The following is a 15,416-nucleotide window of genomic DNA, read 5'->3' as shown; positions in this document are numbered from 1 at the left end:
AATCGTGAATATGTAATCACATATTTTCAAATATCAGAATGGAGAGCTTGTTTGGAATAGAAATGACTTATTTGACGGCCTGAGCACATAACCAAGGTTCCTGGGGATGCCGTGCAACACAAATGGGTCAATTTTGCATGCATACATGTAAGGTTGCTACTCAATGCAAACATGACTCACAAGGTGTATTCAAGAACATTTCTTTCATGTTGTATTTTAAGAAGCTCAGTCATTGCAACAGATTACCATACTTATATGCTTTCCAAATCAGATTTAATTAGAGCACGTACAGGTAAACGTTCACATTTTAACTGCAAGGTTGCTAGTTTTAGTGTGCAGACATCTCTGGGGTACCAAGTGTTCATGGGCTGATGCTGCTTTCAGTGGCGGAGCAGCATTCTGTCCGAACCTGTGAAGTCCCTGATCCTTCAGATGTAATGATTCATACCATGGAGCTGGCAGAATTAATGAGCTGGGGATAGTGTGTGTAATGTTTGGTAAGTGCTGTCAAACGGTGAACTAGATCTAGAAGTTGGTCACAGCACAGGAAAACATTGATTCGCTCTGCAATCAACTCCCGATATTGAGGAGCAAAGAGTATAGAAACCAAATTCATTGTATACCATAGCGCCAATGCAACTGCACCCCTCGATTCTTAAATAATGTGCGAAAGACAAAGAGTTGCAATAACACACTGTAAGAAACTAGAATCTACCTCGCATTAGTACGAGGGTGAGCAGTGAAAAAATGGCTCACTCAGCCCTCACACTTCTACAAACCAAAACACAAGGCAATCATAAAGGTACAACAGGGACAGTTAAGAGATATACCTCCTTCGCCATTTGTGGTAACGTGGGTCGAGGGCAGGCTATATTCCTAAAAGGGGTGAGAAGGAGACCCAGTAGTGACCCAAACAACACAGTATCAAACTCCTAAATAAAGGGAATGTCCAATCAAGGTTCTATTAAAATATAAACTTTAATAAAACACACCATCTGCGTGTAGAATGAAAAGTGATTGCTGTACAAAACCCCAGCCCACACGAAAGACAGAGGAGATGTGACAGACTGGAGAAGAAGCACTACAATCTTAGCTCCAGGGGTGGTTGGTAAGATACTAAGAAAAAGGATATCTTGGTGATGACAGGGATGATCGTGATCTAACCAATCTCGACGGCCCAAGTGGACCGGGTCAGTTCTGTGTCACAGTATCCAAATTCGGTTCTTGGTGGGCTGACTCATCAGAATCGGGTTAAACGTTAAGGCAAGCTGATAAGGCTCAGTTGGGCATGTAAGATTGCAGAGGTCCAGGCAGCCAGCGTGCATCAAGCAGCGTTGAATGCTGATGCTTGGTGTGGTCGAACAGCAGTGGGTCAAGTGCTGCTGTTCTGGGAGGTCCCAAAAATGTTTCAACATTGTCCATGCCAAGTCCGGCTTTAGCTGCTCGCTGAGGACAGCTAGTGACACTCTTGGAGGTTGAGTAGGTGGGCAGAGGTCATGAAGTGGTGATCATGGGGGCGTCAAGGTGCAATTAATAAGCCAATGGTTCATGGTCTAGCTGGGCTGAGCCATGTGGTATCCTCTGGGTAAGATTGGAGAGTGATCCTCTAGAGATTTGGGTTGGTTTCAGGTGTTGAGCGGATGCTACAGGCCTGGAAGTTGACAGGTTGGAGGAATGCAGATACCAGCACCAGAGCCTTCCCTCTTGTGCAGGATGCTGGGAACATGTAGCAAAGGGATCGATGCTAGAGGACAAGGAGCTTTGGCTGGCCTGTCATTCCTGGTTGCAATGAGGCCTTTGGAACTGCTCTTCTGTCACAGAAAATCTGTTGCAGATTGGTTGGTCCTGATCCACAGCACTGGTCACTTCTGAGAAGTTAGGTGATGGATCTTCCTTCTGTCTTGGGTGGCTCCTGTTCACCTACGGCAGAGTGCTTTAGACAGTGCAACTGTCCCAATGGAAGTCTAGGTGAGAGTCTGCAGAACATCTCTTCAGACATAAAGGTTCTTTAAGGAACTGAAAGTATTTTGTTGAAGGGGTGCAAGACTCCTTCTTTTGATGGCGTAAGTCCTCACATGATTGGTATAAAGCTGGCCAGCTTCAGGGGACGAACCCCCGCTCCTGGTGGGAGTAGACTTTTCCCTCTTGGTCTTGCACCCAAAGTGCTTTGATCCAGGGGAAACGGAGGAGAAGGGAAAGGGAAAGAGGGATAGCAAGAAACACAATGGTGGAAGGCTTCTTCCATTGTCCAGAGTACTCCTGTCTATCCTACTCATGCACCTGTTAAATCCTTCTGACAGCAAAAGGACATTATAAACCTGGTGGGGTGGGCGCAACCCAATGTTCAATGTTCAAATTTGCTATGCATAATGTGGTATTTGGATGAAAATGTATTCCCAAACCAAGATCATGGGAAGCTACCCTGGTGCAACCTCACCACTGGCAGAGAGACCTGCTTACATTACTCAAAGTACCAAATGGTGAAGCTGTTACAATCAGAAATATTACCTTTCCTCAACAGATTCAAATAATTTGTCCAAAGTCCAACGGACCATTAAAATAACACATTGGGCCTCATTACAAGTCTGTTGGTCCAGAATTAAGTGTGCCGGAACTAACGTACCTGCACCCATTCTGGACCAGCAGATTCCAACTGTGCTTGCCGGGGCCTCTGCGCCCAGCAGGATCTGACATGCCAGGTTCATTGGCCCCAGTAGGCACAGTTTTCATGGAAGCACCAGCACCTATGGGACTCTACGGGAATGGAGACTTACGATTTCCGCCACCTGGCACTAGGATCTCAGGCGGCGGAAACAGTATTACAAGATTGGTTCCTGGCACTAGGAAGCAGCATTAGCAGTGAGACCCAGGGGAGCTTTGCCCAGGCAGCCAGCACCACACTAGAGCACCTCCATCGCCTGTCTGTCTGTCCGCCCTGATGTCCCATCCCCAAAAGGTGCAGCTGTTGCGTCTGCAGCGACACACAAGTAGGGGACTGTGTGTTAGGCAGAATCATATGCAGTACCCTTTGGGAACACCACACACATTTAAGACTACAAGTGCAAGTACCAATTCACCTTTGGTACAAGCCTGTACTACACAGTATAGTGGTAGCGATGGCTGAGCAGCCAGATTTATCCCAAGAGTTAAGTGAGCAGTATCAGAAGTTACACAACGGACAGCAATTACTATGGTGCAAACAAACACTGATTCAAGGTTTCTGAGTAAACAAATATACATTTATTTACACCATCAGTTTTAAAACAGTTCACCAACGTAAAACAGCAGGAAATCACAATCTTAATACACTACACAACACCCAATCAATTCTGGACAAGTTAAGCTCAAAATGAAGTGTGAGCAAAATGGCACTCCAGTAATTTAAAAGGGGAGGAAAGACAAGGTTATTCAAAAATCAACAACACCAACAAGTGATAGGCAGGGCAATCTAGAAAAGGCTTGCTACAACTATGATTCAAATCAATAGGCCTGGGCCAATGTAAATGGTTGAGAGTCTTTGCAGAGGATCATACAGTTCAGAGTAGTTTGCGGTTAAGTCTTTGCCAAGAGTTCAAAACGAAGTTGGTCAGAGGAAAAGTTATTTAAAAGAATAGAGAAGGACAAGCCTTCAGAGAGGTGAAAGATTTCAAACACTTTCACCGCGGCTGGACGGAACGAGCGACCGGATTTGAACAGTACCTTAATTGAAGAAGAATGCTGTAGCTGAGGTGGTGGTTCCTGACAGTTACTGCAGGCTCACGGTTCCTGAAACGACTCTCGGACTGACAAGAAGGAGGAAGACTGGCGGCTCCTCCACTGCCCAGGGAAGAAGCCAGCAGCGGAGCAAAACGTCGAATAAAAGGTGCACTCCTTAAAACCCAAACAGGTTACTCTCCACCTGGCTATCCGGTTCACTGCAGTGATGCACAGCAAATTCGACCAGGGAGAGGATCAGTGTCTGGCGTTTGGCGAGCTTGTTGGACCCACTAGGCTCAAGGGAAAAAGACTCTTAGCAGATCGTCAGAGTTTCGGCCGATTCGGACCTGCAGCAGGCCTTCACTGGGATGTCTAGTAGTTTCAGCAGTCGTCTTCCTTCAGCTCCTCGTTGATTCTCTCGATCCAGTGGCGACTCTGCCTTCCAAGTCCCAGAGACCTTCTTTTAAGCAGTTTACCCCCATTCACACAGCCTGGCTGTCAATCACACAGTCTGTCCTGGCAGGGTTGCCACCTTACCAATCAAACTAGTGTGCGACTTGGGCCAAGGAGACCCTGTGCGGGGGGCCTAAAACCCTGTGCAGAAGCCCGCCAGAGGACAGTGAACAAATGAACCAAACCTGGTTTGGCGCACAGAGTAAAACACGAGAAAGACCTTTACAAAAAGAAATGGTGACTACACCGGTCTACCGTAACCAAATAAAAACAAATGGGGTCCAGCGGGTTAGAGTTTGAGGCTACCACCATAGCATCTAACATTACTGAGGCTATTTTCATAGCTCGCGGTAGAATAAAAAAGGTAGATACCACTGCCTTCAGCCAAATCTTAGAGAAAGGGGAACAAAACAATGTTCCATGAGAATTAGACAAAAAGGGATAACTGTTAACCCTTCCAGTACTCTATTGGAAGATAGGTTGTACTGGGTGTGTACATTTAAAAAGACTAGTAAAGTCAATGGCAACTTTACATGTTCTGGGAGACAGTAGTCAGAAAATGGATTTTGAAGTGGAAGTCTAAAAAGACAATCCTGTGTCACTGTGTGAAAGCAAAAAGAAGATATTGAGGCTAAGTACCCCAAAAGGAAATACACCAAACGCAGGTTCAAAAGATACACAGATCTTTATTCTACAAATGAACAGTTTTCAAAGGACAAAACAACAGATAGCTATCAGGCCCTCAGTACAACACAGCGAATACCAGCCCTGTTCGGTGTGTGCAGTGAGTGGGACTGTACATCAGAATGGTTGTGTCTTTTATTCAGTATGTTATCTGATGTTCAGCCCACTTGCAGGTTTACCATTTCCTTGGGCTAGGGGTTCATGCTGAGTTTGTTCCTAATTTATGCATCCATACATTTATGGATTATCCTTAATACATTCCGAAACAGGTTACAATAGCAACAGTGTGTCTTTGGATTTCACATTGAGCCTACGTACACATTTATACAATTTAGTTAACCAAGTGTTCATATTAAATGCTTGAACAGTATTGTGCACAATATATGTTCACAGATTAGTATTGTTGGCACAGGTAATCCTCTAATCACAGGTCAGCGAAGGACAAGGTCTCATTACATGACCCTAACATTTGGCCTGCGGGCAGTTTAAGCGTTAACTTGTATGCAGAGGTCAAGACGACCATGTTACAAGCCGAACAACACTGTCCACCATCTTAGAACACAGGGTGACATTGGAGTAAGAATCAAAAATGTGCTGTGTGACACATAGTAAAAAGATGATGCCTATGGAGTGGGCGAGACTCTATAGTCCATGAGCAAGAAAATGTACAAAACACAGCAAAAACACATAAGAGTGAGAACAAAGGCTCACACTCTTACCAGGTGAAAAAATAAATCCTAGAAATCCAGCAAAACCATTCTGGATAATTCTCCCTAACACTGTGTCATGGTTGTAATGTTGCATTTTTAACCAATATAATATTGTGCCCCACCACAGCACATTTTCATACACACCAACTCCTAATTTGGACTTGGTTTCATTTGATTCTAGTTGTGTTGAGTTACACCACATTGAATTCCACCCACAGCGCAATCCTGATGTAATGTTGGATACATTTTGCAGCTTGCTATCATCCCTTTTAGCAATCCTCTCTCAGTGTTGTGGTGTGCCACAGGAATCAGCTCTCTCCCCACTTTTGTTTAATATTTATCTATGTGCCTTGATGAATATCCTGGAAAAATATCACCTTAGGTTTCATTCTTACGCTGATGATACTCGGCTGTAAATCAGGCTCGATGATGTAGAGGATGCTCTTGGTTACTAGATGTCTAGAGGAGATAGGTACATGGATGGAAGAAAATTGGCTGCAATTGAACCCAAAGAAAACGTAGGTGATTCTGTTTGGCCCTAAACATCTTCTTGATGGAGGAAAATGTCCCCCTCCTCCTCAGTTGTTGAGAGCTAGCCTCAAATACTCCACCAAGGTAAAGAATTTGGGCTGTTTTTGGCAGAGTGACCTGGGATGTAATGCCCAGGTCTCAGCCAAGGTGCTGTCCATATTCTATGACATTCACCTTTTGTGCCAAGCTCTACCCTATGTGCCTAAAGCAGATCGAGCGGTAGTAGTGGGGGCATTGGTCAATTCAAATCTTGATTATTGCAACGGACTGCTGGCTGGAGCATCGAGTAATCAAATCCATCATCTTCAGAAAGCACAAAATGCTGGAGTAAGAATGGTTTTTGACGTAGCCAAAAATACTCACACATCTGGTCTCGGCCGATCACTACGTTGGCTGACGGTCGAAGATCGGATTAAATTTAAGACTGGTTGCCTGGTTTATAGATGCCTGCATGAGATGGCACCAGTATATCTAATAAACAAACTGAAACAATACCAACCCACCCGTAGTCTTAGGTCGGAGGATCAACTCCTCCTTTTAATTCATAGGATGAAGTGCATTTCTAGAGGAGACCGGTGCTTTTCAGTGACCGGACCCAGACTGTGGAATAGTCTCCCATTATCCCTGAGACAAGCTAACTCCTTGATGAGTTTTAGAGTAGGTCTCAAAATGTATCTTTTTAAATAAATCTACGATCTTGGATTACCTTTTGTCTGTGTTGTATTCAATAGATTCAGTTGATCATCTTGGTCCTCTGTTTCTCACTGTTCTGTTCCATCTGCGCCAGGATACGATTTAGTTTGTTGTGTGCGCATTTACAAGTGCTTCAAAATTCAAATTGTGCTCCACCACATTGCACTTTCCTAATGCAGTGCTTAGAGTCGGGGACATGTTTAGAGTTTTGCTGTACTGTTCAGTGCCACCGCACTGCATTTTCCATCTACAGTTCTTCCCAAGTCAGCCTCTTTGCATAATTGTGTGCCGCTGGTGTTGTGTTCCACCACATTGCACTCTCTCTCCACAGCACTACCTGATTTGAGATTAGTTAGACTTTAAATCTTGCTATATCTTGCCATATTAAATCTTCGAATACACTGCATGTTCTTCCTACAGTGCTCCCCAGGCTGGGTGTGTTGGCATTTCTAAATCAGACTATAGTGTTGTGTTTTGCTATGTTGCACTTACCTTACACAGTGCTCCCTGGGCTGGACATTTCAAACTTTCAAGTGTTATGCTCCAACACATTGCACTTTCTTCCTCCCACAATAATGCCTGCTGCTTGCCACACTTGCCTTCCACCTGACTAAGGATCCATTGTTCTTTGGGGCTCACGGAGAGGTCGAGACAGATAAAGATTCTTAATCAGGTTTTTTGGACACCGGAGAGAATGGTGAGTAGGGGGATGTCGGAGAGCTCGGATTGTTGGAGGTGTATTCATGTGGCAGGTACGTTGGAGCACATGCTGTGGGACTGCAGGTTGGTGAGATTGTTCTGGGGTGAGGTTGGTCGGGTGTGCGATGTGGTGATTGAGGGTTTACCTGCTTTGGATTTCAAAATGGTGATATTGGGGGGTGATGAGTCTCTGGAGGATCTTACTCAGAATCAGAAGAAATGGTTGTTCCGAGGGGCAATGATCGGTAAGAAAATTGTTTTGCGGAACTGGAAGGCGGTATTGACTCTGAATATTGAGACGTGGTTGACTGAAATGCATGACTTGGCGGCTATGGAGAGGACACTTTACAGAAGGGAAGGGAAATTGGTTTTATTTGAGAAAATTTGGGGTACATTTCTTCAGCTATACTAGACTTGGTGTTGTACTTATGTAAATAGGGGCTGGGGGAGGTGACTGGGGATGTGGTGAATTAGGCTGGGGGCTATGTGTGGTTATATGCTTCAATGTAATTAGTTGTTTTTAAATAAAATGTGTTTTGATGGTTTCAAGTACTTTAAATGTCTTATGGAGTGTATTGTAATGTATGTGATTTTATAGTTTTGTAAATAAAGTTTCCAAAAAAAAGATATTGTGACTAAAAACGAGTACATTATGGTCTTCAAGACTCAGAACTTCTATTACCATTTCTGGAAACCTCAATCTGGCCTCTAATACTACTACTGCAATATTGGAGCTCACAAGCACTATGAAGTCTGGAGAATAAGCTACAACACACAAGGAGGCTTTTTCCACTGTGATCCCAAAACCACTACACAACCCTAAATGCAGGGACCCACAAGCACCATGAAACTCTGAGACGGAAATTCAATCATCACACAGAGGCTTTTGCCACTGTAAACCCGATTCAATCCCAGCAACCTGTGGCTCCCAAGCCCATTAGACTCAGAGACTGAGATACTTCCACCAAAGAGATGCCTATGCCACCGTGGAGCAAATAACTACACAGGACCCCACAAGAGAATATAAGACCATTGTGAGAAGGAAGCCAATCTAAGTCACTCATCAATACAAGGGAACGGGACCCTTAACACAGTATGAACAAGTAAATCTGCATTTCCCGTGGGTTTCAGTATTGTGCATAGACTATGTGTCACATTTTGTTTGACTGGCCTGTTTGTTTATTGTCATTTCTCTATGTTCGTTTCATCTTTGCTGCACGGGTTTAGGTGCACCTTGTTGCCAGCAGTGAGACATAGTAGGCTCTACCAGCAGGGGCAGCGGGGCTGTCTCTGAAGTGATTTCACCACATGACCAGCGGAAGCCCCCCTGCTGGCAGTGAAAAGTGGAAAGTCCTCGGGCTGCTTAATAGCCCTGAGGGGCTTGTGAGGGGGAGAGCACCTGGAGATACAAGGAGAGAAGGGAGCTCAGATCGACACATAGGGCTCCGAGGCCCTTGGTCATGTCAGGGCCGCCACGTTGCCCTTAGGCCATCTGCCTATCTAGGCCGCCATTCCTCTCTCCCCCACCCGGGGTCGAGAGAGCATGCCAGTGTTTGATATTCGTAGGAGCACTCAGCGGGTGCTTCACCCGGCCCTCCACCACTCGTGTGAGAAAGAGCTGAGACGTGTTTGGCGCTGTGTCTTTGAAATCAGATAGTAAAGGGGTAATAGAGAAAAAAGGGACGCTGAGAGGCTGTTCTTTGTCAGTCGCTCCACCTGGTGTGGGTATCGTTTGACTCGCCTTATAACGAGGTGGGTTTTGGCCAACTCAGAGTACTCGATGTGTAAGGCACTGTGGTGTTGAAAGGTCCCTCTTGTTTTCCAGAGGCCCACCTTGGTCCGCGGGTTAGGTTTGCTATAGGTCCAACTCTCATGATTTTATCTGCACCGGGAGGCTCGCTTAGTTCGAATTAACGGCTCAGTAGTCGGACTGGGTGATTGTTGTGTTAAATGGTGTACGTCCCTGTGACATTCTGTCTACCAGCAGTGAGGAGACGCTGGTCCAATGTATTTAAGTACTTATTTACCAAATGTGAGTGCGTTAACACTCAAGGAGATCCCACAGATCTATTTAAGTATTTATTTACCAAATGTGAATTCACTGGTTTTCAAAGTGATTTAAGTAAACACCCAGTGCATGCATCCAGCAATTCCTGGCTGATGGGTCGCCGTCATGGCCGCAGACAGCCGTGGACTTCATTGTGTGACCGCACTTGTGCAGCACGACGAGGGTGTCCGCGAACAGTGTTTGTGACCATGAACAGTTTAAAATTGGCAACTTGGAACAACTTTTCAAGGCTTATTTGAGACTTGGTAGTCCGCGGATAGCAAAACTGTCCGTAGACAGTTCCTCTAAGGGAGGCCACCCATTACTATTCATCATTCTCAATCTGGCAATCACAGGGGAGAGCGCCTACTAGCAGTTCCTGAGGTCCTGCTTTTCTGCTATGGAGATCTTTTTTGTGAGACCATCATGACATCTGCTATGGCCACTTCTGCTTCAAAACTAAACCCACCACCATCACCATATGGAAGTCCTGGACAGGGTAACAGGCGCAAAGATACAGATGAGGATCAAGAGGAAGAAGAGGATGAGGTGGATGAAGTCCCTATCTCCAGTACTCAGAGTGAGTTCTGGGTGTGCCCATTCTTTACGATTGTTGCAAATGCGCCAAAGGATTGTGCAAGCAAAGTTCGATGCACTATATACTCAGTTACAGGAATCCTGGCTTGTATTCCAACGGGACAACTTCCATGAGGCGCCACACCAAATATAACCACATGACTGCTCTGAGAAAAGGTATACCTGTCTCAGGTAAGAGCAGGTTGACATCCTCCACCCCATCATCTTCAACTGCTCCTGTTAACACAAAAGATACCACTTTGGGGTTGAGGATACCAGTAGCGGCTTTACAAGCCATACAGAATGCTGTTGACCCTAAACTTTCGAGGGTGAGAGTGTTATGTTTGTATGTTGAAGCACCAACCTGTAGGGGGGAGCAGTTTTGGAGTGCTTTCTAAGTTGCAGTCACGGAACATGAGAAACAATGCCCCCACCTTAATTGGAAGGCCCGGCCAACATCTTCCTCTGTCCTCCTGCTCCTCTGTCTCTGTGTGTGGTGCCCCTTCCCTCCCTTCCAGCCCCCATCTTATCTTGCCTCTCCAGGATAAAAAATGAAATAAGCCAAAAAGAAATACAAAATCGAAAAAACACACAAAAAATATTCCTTTAGGAGCCATTTTTTACAGTTAAAACTTAGAAGTGAGAAAAAAGTCACAGGCCGTTGTGTATCTTGCATAGACCGTGGACAGCACTGTAGTCACGGACATTTAAACAATTCAATGCGTAGGGTGGGACCATTGAAATAATTGTAATGGTTTTGTGTTGAAAAATAGCAGATTGTAAAAACAAGCTTTTTTTTCGCTTTTATACTTTTTTTTCATTTTATAAACTGAACTACGAAACATTATACTGAATTTAGTTATTTCTTCTCACTTTCACAAAAATGACTTCAAAGCATTTTGAATGTTTTACACAAAAAATATGATTACCCTATCAATTAGATGGGCTCCATCTCTCTGAAAAATGTTGGCAATATCAAATGTTATGTTCTCATTATGAAACAGTGTCATGGCAGCATCTTGCAGAAAAGCACACACAGCTTTATTGACGCTGTGCCTCTCTTTTTCGATTTGGGGACCAAATAAACTCGAGCGCATCGGCCTCTGGGCAATGCGTGAATAAATAATTTTTGAATAGACCAGTTGTGTTTGCAAATGTTCGTCCTTCATGGAAATGCCTCAAATAATTCTAACAACACTTACATTGTCTCAGGTAAGAGGCAAGAATTGGACTTCTGTGCAGGAATCGTAACACACAGGAAGATCCACAAGAATTACTAATGAACTTACTACAAGTACTGGAAACCAAAAACATCCCTATAATGAAATCTTCAAAATGTCATACATGTGGAAACATACATGCACACATGTTTGACAAGACCACATCCTTATTGAACGATTTATATATGTATCCATAACACATTCTGAAACCATTGCATTTCACCAGTTTCTGCAGAATGCAAATCATGACATATTATGCCCTTTTTGTAATTCAGACAATCGTTCGACCATACAAATAAACTCACAAAGCCAATTTCTCATAATGCTTCTACGGTCCAATGCAGATGGTACCAAAAATAACTGTAAACTTACAGGCTTCACACACGGCCAATTTTCTCTTGGAAAGAAAACCTTCACAACAGTAGGTATAATATAACATACTCGTGCCACAACCATTACAGGGCACTACACTGCATATGTCAAAAAAAGAATTGGTTGGTTTGAATGTAATAATACCTCTGTTACTCCAAAACATAGGTTACCAGCAAATTTAACAAATGCCTACTTAATATTCCATCAACACAAATTTAGTCACTAAGCTGTAGCACAATTATCAGCTAGAATATGCAGACAGTTATCTAACTCCATCCATAATACTACAATAGTATTTTTCAAAGTCAATCTAGTTAGAATATGCCAACAGGTATCTAACTACTTAAAGAATATGCTTCATTGCAATAAACTTCAAATACGTCATCTCAATTCTTATATGACAAAATATATTTTAATCTCTAATGTATTTAGAAGAGGCCAACAGGTATGAAAATATTTTAAGCATTCCCTTAATAACAACATACTTCAAACAAACATGCTATCACACTTAAAATACAGTATGGATTTTTTTCACCAATGACCCAATGATTATTTAATGTCAATACTACAGCAGTGTGTCATACACTTACGTTGTACCAAACATAGTACTTAGAATGTACTGTTTAAGAGGGTCGAAAAAAGAAAATGTATATGTAAAATTGTATAGATCCCATAGATTCCAGCTTCATAATGCAATTGAAAAAAGTAATCATACCAAGTATAATCAAATACATATACTATAAGGAGTATCCCCAATTGTACTACAATTATAAGTACCATATAAAGTTCAATTACATCATTCCACCATATTACAAACACTGAACACCGACTGCTTTACCTGTAATTACTATACACATAATACTAGCGTGGTGATTCTGGCCATACTCCTACTACATCTCATCTATAAAGCTGAATGTATGTATGTGTATGCTTGTCCAGCTATACAAATCCACACCGCTGAACCCACGTCTACCACATTTTGCATGGATTTCTCATTTGTCTAGGCCAAGATTGTAGTCTATGTTTGGATGCAAAATTTTATGCAAAAACCTTTGTATTGTGTGTGTATGTTTGACCGGCTATGCAAATGCACACCGTTGAACCCACTTCTACCAAATTTTGCATGGATTGATCTTTTTACTAGGGCAAGATTGTGGTATGTTTGGAAGTCAAAACAAAAATGACTCCGTAGTCACCCCAAGTCAAAAATATTACTCTGTAGTGAACCCGATTCACTACAGTAGGTACTAGCAGGAGGCAACATTCTGAAAAGTGTCAAATCTGGGAAATGGCAAAGTTAGAGTTTACTTAAGTTTACTTGACGAGAAAAGGGCACAATCAATCAATCATTCTTAGATATTGTATCAAATGTGCTGGAGCCATTAAGTGCCTTAAACATGCCTCCCAAAAAACAAACATCACTTGGAAAAGCTCCATCTGATGCAAAGTGAAAATCAATAAGGCTGTAGCAGACCCCCACATGCATGTCAGCTACAGACCCAGGCAACACTGGGTGGTCCACCAGTTACCTATACTTACTAGACTCATATTACTACTGTGGTGGCTGTGGCCAGTGGACATATATTTTGGGGGCATAGTTATGCTCCCCAAATATATGTCCACTGGCCACAACCACTACAAGACAATTAACCATATAAAAACGACATGCAATACATCGTAAAATAATCAAACACAGCCTAAAGCCCTGCAACCCAAATTATATCTGCAGACAGTGAAATAGACCGCAGACTCAGCAGTATTTCCAAACCCTTTTTTTACCTATAAAAACTGCTCCATATTACCTTAATTCCACTCCCCTGCCATCTCTGTGCCCACTTTCAGCCATCAAATAACCCTAAATGTCTTTTCCAAATTACTCATTCACCGGCGGACCGCATACTACCTCAGTGTCTGGAGAGCGAACAACACCCCATCCATTTTTTTCACTTAAAAAAACAGCTCCATATCATCTCTATTCCACTCCTCCACTATTCCCAGCCTGTCTTTCCACCACCTAATAACCCAAAATGTGTTTTCCATACTTTTCCCATGCCCCACTATCTGCGGACACTGGACAGTGTTGGAGGATCCAACATGGCGGGTGTTTCCAAAAATATGACACACCTCATGCTTTTTACCATTCAATCAGTGGGCATGTCCGAAGACATCGCTTCACCCTGGTCCCATCAGAAGTCTGTCCATGGACCGAACAGGGAAGTGAGTCCACAGAGTAAACCCTGAGATCACACATTTTTTGTACTTACTTTTTAAAAACAACTGCTGAACAGATTTACGCCAAATTTACAAAAGCCCACTTTAAGGACCAAGCCGCTGCACCGGGCGTAAATTTGGTGACAATCCATTCAGTGGTTTGGGCTGTCAGTGTGAGCAATATTTTGTTCCATTGTGTCTATGGGCAAAACCACACATTTTGGGACCCCGCCTTACAGCTTTGACACCCACCTGCCCCCCGCACAAACCTCTCCAGAATCAATCTGATGAGGTCATACACTTGTTTTGCAAAGATTAGTGAATTTCCTCCAGGGAGGGCAACATTATTGGCCGCCCAATAAGTGATCTTCCTATAGGTTGAGCAACATAACCATAAAAACACGCCCGCTACCGCACGGCCGTGTAATACACATACCATCAGAGTTTCATATATCCTGATAGAAACAGTATTTTGATATATTTTGTTCATAAATGTTAGCCATTGTGGCTACATTAAATCAATAACCTATTGGATATAATCTCTGCAAAGTAAGGTGTATTATTTGTTTATTTAAAGGTTTTTTAGGTTGATTTCCAGCTCACTACTATCAGTGTACATTGTCTTCTGAGCCGCTTGTTGACTGCTATTAGTTATTGGTTAGTCTGTGAACCGCACCAAACTCTCTGTATGGCTTATGCATTGTTCGGCTTACATTATTTCTGCATTTCATGAACGTAAAATTGCACGTGTTAGTTTGTGTACACAGATTGTATTTATATTTCCCATTAATAATACGTACGATTACAATTGCATTATTATATTAAATGCAACACTTGCCGTCAAAATCCGGTGAACGATAGTGGTGAAGAGTACAAACGGCCTTCACCTGCCCTTTGAATAGAAAACTTAAAACAAACAGGTGCAATCGCAGCAATTCACATTTCTGCAGCATGAGTTATGATAATAGGAACCTATGGGAATTATATTACAATATCATAAAGTCCATTTACAATGTTAAAATACCATTTATGATACCGATATACGTCCTGGGGATTTATTTTACAATGTCTCAGAGGCCTTTTATGAGGTAAAGAATCAATTTACAACGCCATCAATACCATGAGCCATAAAAATGCAAAGTTTATCGTTGTGCTGATTTTTATTCCCATATTACACGTGTTGATAGTCCCCCGTGCCTCTTGCTTAACAATGTTTGTGTAATAAGATATATACAGTTCCCTCTTTATTTACTTCCTACCATGCAGGCTCGGAGCTGCATAGAGCAGTGCCCACCAGCAAGAGGCGACGGAAATGGTGTGTCGTTTTCACCAATCTCTTCCAGTCTTTCATGGACCACGTGACATACCTGCTCTGCCGGACTGTGTGGAAGTGGCTGCACCTTCATTGTCACCCGTACCAAGTGTATCTTTAAAATGATGACCGTTGTTAGGAAATCACAGCAGAAAAGTAATCATACACATGTTTTTGCAAATCCATTTGACCTCAGGTTGTGGGCTGTGGCT

The sequence above is a fragment of the Ambystoma mexicanum genome, chromosome 6q (genome assembly GCF_040938575.1).
Source record: "Ambystoma mexicanum isolate Mex_15411 chromosome 6q, UKY_AmexF1_1, whole genome shotgun sequence".
Taxonomy (NCBI): Eukaryota; Metazoa; Chordata; class Amphibia; order Caudata; family Ambystomatidae; genus Ambystoma; species Ambystoma mexicanum.
The sequence above is the reverse complement of the archived record's forward strand: the minus strand, read 5'-3'. Positions refer to the sequence as shown.